The sequence below is a fragment of the Larimichthys crocea genome, chromosome XI (genome assembly GCF_000972845.2).
Source record: "Larimichthys crocea isolate SSNF chromosome XI, L_crocea_2.0, whole genome shotgun sequence".
Lineage (NCBI taxonomy): Eukaryota > Metazoa > Chordata > Actinopteri > Sciaenidae > Larimichthys > Larimichthys crocea.
In genome coordinates, this window is record NC_040021.1 from 5,159,280 (window position 1) to 5,165,279 (window position 6,000).

The following is a 6,000-nucleotide window of genomic DNA, read 5'->3' on the forward strand; positions in this document are numbered from 1 at the left end:
TGGCCTAAGGGCTTTAATAATGCGTATTTGGGTCAAGAGGATTTGTCGTCTTGAGTGTCATATCGTGTCACACGCGTTGTCATTGTTCCCGGTGTTGGCAGATCAGGTTGAAAACAGTGAACGGGGGCATCGCTCGGTGTGTGTGATGCATTTAGCTCGAGGACTGGTCAAGGTGAGAGGAAACAGATGTTTTTATGAATGTCTGCTGGCTGGTGTCACAGTAACGCCCTTGGCGGGCAGACATTGTCAAAGCCTTTGAATCATTCCCAGTTTTATATCATGTGTTGTAACTCAACCAATCTGCTGGACCGTTAAAACAACAGCCCTTGGCTTCAAAACGAGCATATTACAGTTTCATAGGGTTGTTCGTCAATACCAGAGGTTCTACAAGAGAGTTTTGCCTTTTCTGTCAAACAAGTGGAGTTTAAAGACAAATCCTTTCTCCAGTCGACTGGTAAGAGACAGCAATGGAAGGACATTATAAAGATTATTTTTTGGGCCTTTTATGCCTTTATTGATAGTACAGCTGAAGATAGACAGGAAGCAGAGAGAGGGGGAGTAACACGCAGTAAATTAGCCGTCCGAGGCGGGATTCGAACCAGGGCCAGCTGCAGCGAGGACTATAGCCTCCACACACGGGGCGGCAGCTTAACCCACTACGCTACCGACCGCCCTGGGTCATATGGTCATGTGACACTGTTATGGTCCGTTCTTCACGCAGCTTCATAACCCACCAGGAGCGTTTCAGAAGCGCTTAGCCTGCCAGACTTTTCTTTGTAAGAGTAAATGTGCTACGTAGTTAAATTGTTTCCCTTTTCCTGGCCACGTTGCACCCAGAATGTGTCGTAGCCATGCAGCAGCATGAATGTCTGCATAAAAAAAGTCTGCCTAAACGAAAAGAGGTGGACTGACCAGTCGACCAACATCTGCAGCAGCAGTAGTAATGGCTAAATTTCAAATTTTAGCTCCGTTAAGAATACGAGGCTATTCTATTTCTTATTATTTTAGCTCCGTTAAGAATACGAGGCTATTCTATTTCTTATTTTTATCTGCACTACATGGCATATTTACATATTTAGAAGCACATAAACCGATGAAAAAAGACCTAATCCGAGCAAGTTAACAATGTCTGAAGCACATCCTTCAGTCTGCTTAACCGACTTTATACTGAGCTCAAGTTTAAATGTGTCCTGCCATCCGCAGAGTCGTGCTTTCCTATTTATGTATTTAGCAGGATTGAATGGGTATCTGTATACTTGTTGGGGACTTTTTTTTTAGTGGTGGATTAATACATGTTTGATGTACTAATGAGGTGCACGCTGGATTGACTTGAAACAAATTACAGTACCCATATTCACGGTAATGAAGTAACATGTCACCCAGTGCAACAGCGTGGCTCATTGATTGGGTTTTTAATAGTTTTCAGAAGACAATGGAGCTCTGCGGCTCAGAGGAATGAGGATTCAGATTCGGGCTGCACTCAGTGGGTTTGGTTAATTGTCGGTTTTTGATCATTTCATGTGTTCTGTAACAATAAGAAACATATAAAGGATGCTTGCTTCTAATTAGAAAATATGACTTTATTTCTGTTGAGTCAATTACAGGCCAGTAAAACTTCACCTCAGCTGCTTTGACAGAAAACCCTCTTACCGTAGCAGCAGAAGTGTTGAGGGTCTGTTCAGCCTTTACATCTGTCACAGCCGGGATCTACTTGATTCCTGCGAGCTCCGCCTCTTCGCGGCTTCAAGCCGCACTAATGACACGACTCCGAGGTATTTGATAGCCGAGGATGAAACATCTAGAGTGGGGAAACTCCAGGCTTCATTCAGCCAACACAGTGTGTTCACTACAGTAGCTGGTGTGTGTTTCAAGCCACAAACAGAGTGATTGACGTGCGAATGAAAACAGCGTCTTAATCTGTCATTTGTGCAGCTAGAGAAAACAGAAATAATGAGTCCTTTTTCATGCATTGTAGACTATGATTCACACACACACAAATCCCACACAATAGTACCAATATATTAGCTTTTCAGATTAAAAAAGAAAAGAAGAAGACATTTCCGTTTCAAATCAGACATGCAGCCTATTCTGCCGTGACGCTGGAAAGAAAATAGATGTTGGAAATGGCACCCCAGCTGCTATTTGTAATTATGCATTTTTGAAACCCAAGAGCAGAAAATCGAGTCAGGATTTTTAGCATGTGGGGGTGTTCGTAAATTGATATAATGGAGCTGAGTGAAGAGCTTTGAAATGAGAGCTTTATAGCGAGGGGAGCAGAGAAAAGCCTTTGTGAAACTGCTGCTCAGGCTCTTTGTCTGTCTGAGGAGAAGCAACACAAAGCGCTTCTGATCTGACTTACAGCATTATTTCGTACGGGTTTAAAGAAGCTGGATTCCCCGACATTACTGCTCGCCCCGCAACATCAAAGAGTGGCCTTTAACTAAAAGCATCCGCGGTGGACAGCGGTAATGAATGCCGCCTTTTATCAGAACATCTTCGGATTACCACCTTCCTCCTGATGAAGAAACATACAGAATATTATACTGTCAGTCTTCTTTGCTTCCAGCTGAGGGATGTCAAAATGCCGTGTCATGCTTTCATGAAGCGGCAGTTTCATAGTGTGCGAGGATGCATCGATGATTTGATCCCGTCTGATTTGGGAAGTGCACCGAGGATCACAAAATGATAAAAGGGATAAATTATGTAAAGATATATGATCTGACTTTTCTATAAGTTTTGCTTTCTTTCTTGTGAAATAAGAATTTTTTTTTACCAATAATCCTTTTTTTGTCTGTAGCAGCTGCTAAACAGGCAACATGCCTTCCGTTGCCAACGACAACAAAAGGTGCGAACCTCACCTGAACTTGGCGAGCCGACTGTGCACCGAGCTCGGTGTTGTTTTCAGTTCCTTCAACATCCTGATGCAGACAGAAACTAAACCAGAATCCTTCAGGAATGGAAGCGATCATTCATTATCCGACATCCGTCTCAACAAAAGAGTTCCTCTGTCCTCGCTGTCTCCTTGGCGCCTGCCCTCACAACCACAAATGACAACCTGTGACCATGGTCGCCAAGCAAGAACATTAATGTCGGACAAAATCTAGATTATATTCATGTTCAGTGTTTTTTTGTTGTTTTTTAAACTGCTTTCCACGGTCTCTGCACATGGAAACTTGGTAAAATATTATGGTGACAGTTAATTAAAAAAAGCCAATTTTAATTGCAGGTTTTAATAACACAACGTGAACTCTGCATGAGAGTTTCACACGCTTTCTTCACACACACTTATTCTGGCATTGGTGCTGAATGTTGGTAATGGTATTATAGTGTGCGTGAATCAGGATGTGAAGAAGTACTTTGACAGAGGTGGTGAAGTTAATTTACCAAACCGATCAGGTAGTCTGTCGAGATCAAATCAAGGTAGGCTATATAAAGAAAACTAGACGTGGTCTCTGTGGAGACTGAATGAAGTCTGGTTATTAAAACCAACCACCTGTAACAGCCGTAACCACCTTTCCTTAATGTTACATAACTTTAAGCCTTAATATGATTTGAACAGTACAGTTGTCATGAACGGGGAAATTAGCTACAGAGACCAAAACTGTCTTTTGTACCAGGCTGTAAACATGTTTATTTCTGCTGTGAAGTTGGACATTATAATATAGCCTGTCTCAGTGGTTTGAGGAACAACTGCAGCCGTTTTTTGGCATTTTGGCAAAATTTCCGATATGTTGGTGAACAGGGAACAGGTTAGTGTTTCTGTTAGTGTTGCATGCTGGCAGGGAGTCACAACATCACAGAGACAGTTCCCAAGTTGACAGCATGTTTTAAAGAACTAATAAATGCTACGTAGGAAAGCACGAGATGTGCTTGGAAATAATAAACGTTGTACTATTTTCTGGTGGAAGGTGGAAGTTATTAGAGCTTCATTAATGTTCAAGAGGAAGTTCATTCAAATATCTGAGGAAACACCGGGAGCAAAAACAACCGCCAGTCTTTTGGCCTTAATTATTAAAGTGCAGCTGTCTAACTCTTGAAGTGAAGATAGGTTTTAACTATTCTAGATGTTTTTAAAGCAGTTTTTATGTATGTTAGAGAAAAAACAGTATTCATGATGTGTGGTGAACAGGTGGACATCGGGCTTGGTTGACATTTTATTATTATTTCCATGGTGGTTAGAAAAGTGAAGTGAAGTTAGGAACTTATATTTCAAACTAAAGGGAAGTGCCACAAGACCCCGAGCGAGCAAAACAACTAATTACCTTAAATGCACTCTCCAGTGTATTGATGAGTGTAGAGGTGGAGAGTTCAAAGCACGTCTGGACAGAGATGAAAAAAGGGTCGCACATGAAGGGATGGATCGTCAAGCGACCCGCGGCGCTCACGCTCAGGGTGGGTGCATCATTTCGTTGATGAGGTGTGTCATAGCTGCAGGTCTCGTACTGAGAGAGAGAGGAGAGGAAATGGAAAATGGTTAGAGGGGAGGATGTGAGGTTTGGACAGGACATCACATGTATGTAGATGGAGATGGTTTATTTCTTACCTCCTGAGTTAGACAGCGCTTTAGATAAACACGTCAGTCCCAGATTTACTTGCTCGCTCACTCTCTCCTTTCTTTCTTTTCAGCTTCTTCCATCAACGTCTTTGGAAACAGGGACACAGGGTGCAAAGTGGACATCACAGAGACACCATTCACCTGATTACACGTCGGTGTAGCGTCAAAATGATTTGTTTTATGTTATTTAGTCGTAGAAAAGTTGCACAATGTTACTTTAAGGCTCTTACATCTTGATTTTCCGTTCATAGACGTGACACATGGCCACCCTTTCGCTCCTTGTCAGCTCAGCCACAGCTCTGTAAATTGTGTCAAACACCCCTCTCCTCTTCTATTTTAAAAAGTAAGAAAAAGTCTGTATTGTGACAACACAGTGTGTGTGTGTGTGTGTGTGTGTGTGTGTGTGTGTGCACAAATCCTGTATAAATAGCACAAGGGGGGGGAGATGACAATCGTCCCTCCACTCCTCCAGCTTGTCCGTCACTCACATCCTCAGCCTTGCTTCCCACACCGGCCTCCATCAGCCTGCCTGCATCACTCAACCTAAACTCCATCTTACACCTCCCCACCCTCCCCCGTGGCTACATAATGTTTCCCTCTGCACACACGCGCGTACTGCCGTCACGGTTCGGTGTTGCGGGTTCATCAGCGAGCCAAATGAGTGACGCGTTTCTGATCTCTGTGCATACATTTGTGTTCATACACATACAGCACCAGTCGAAAGTTCGGAGACATATTCAGTGTTTTTCTTTCTTTCTTTCTTTCTTTTTGTCATTGTTGCCACGTCTTTGTGAGACACAGAGAAGGTGAACAGTGTCATGCTTTTGGGTTTCTTGCAATTCTCCCTTCTCTCCGTGTCTAACTTTACTTCTGTGCTCCATATCTGTGTCATTCATACGTCTATTGCATTTGTAGTTTTTATTTTATTTGTTACTGTTATATTTTATGTCACTGCACGTATTTTATTCGTATAGAAAAAGTGCTACACCGGTGAAACAGAGAAAACAGAGCAACACAAATGAACCTTTCAATGTGTTATCCTTTTCTGTACTGTACATTTTGTTCAGTGTCTCCCAGGTTGGGTGTTAAAATGATTGACAGACACAGATCTGTACATTTTGTACAACCTAAATCTGTGATGTAAACACACTTGGCAACCTGTCTGCCGCTAACGCAGAAAGCACATTCACACACAGACACCTACCGTCATATAAATGGACATTTAATCTCAGTTTTTCACCTCCTGCAATAATGCTGTCATCACATATTCCTTTCATATGTTACGTATCACATTTAAGTACTGCGCTGTAATGTCTGGTGCAACTCTAAATTATGAACATGTTGTCTTTTTTGGAAAAACAAACAGTGTAGAGCCTCATGTGAGGCGGAATTTAACTGAAAGATCTCTGCGTGTGAAACGGGCAGCTTTAAAGGGTAAACGCCAT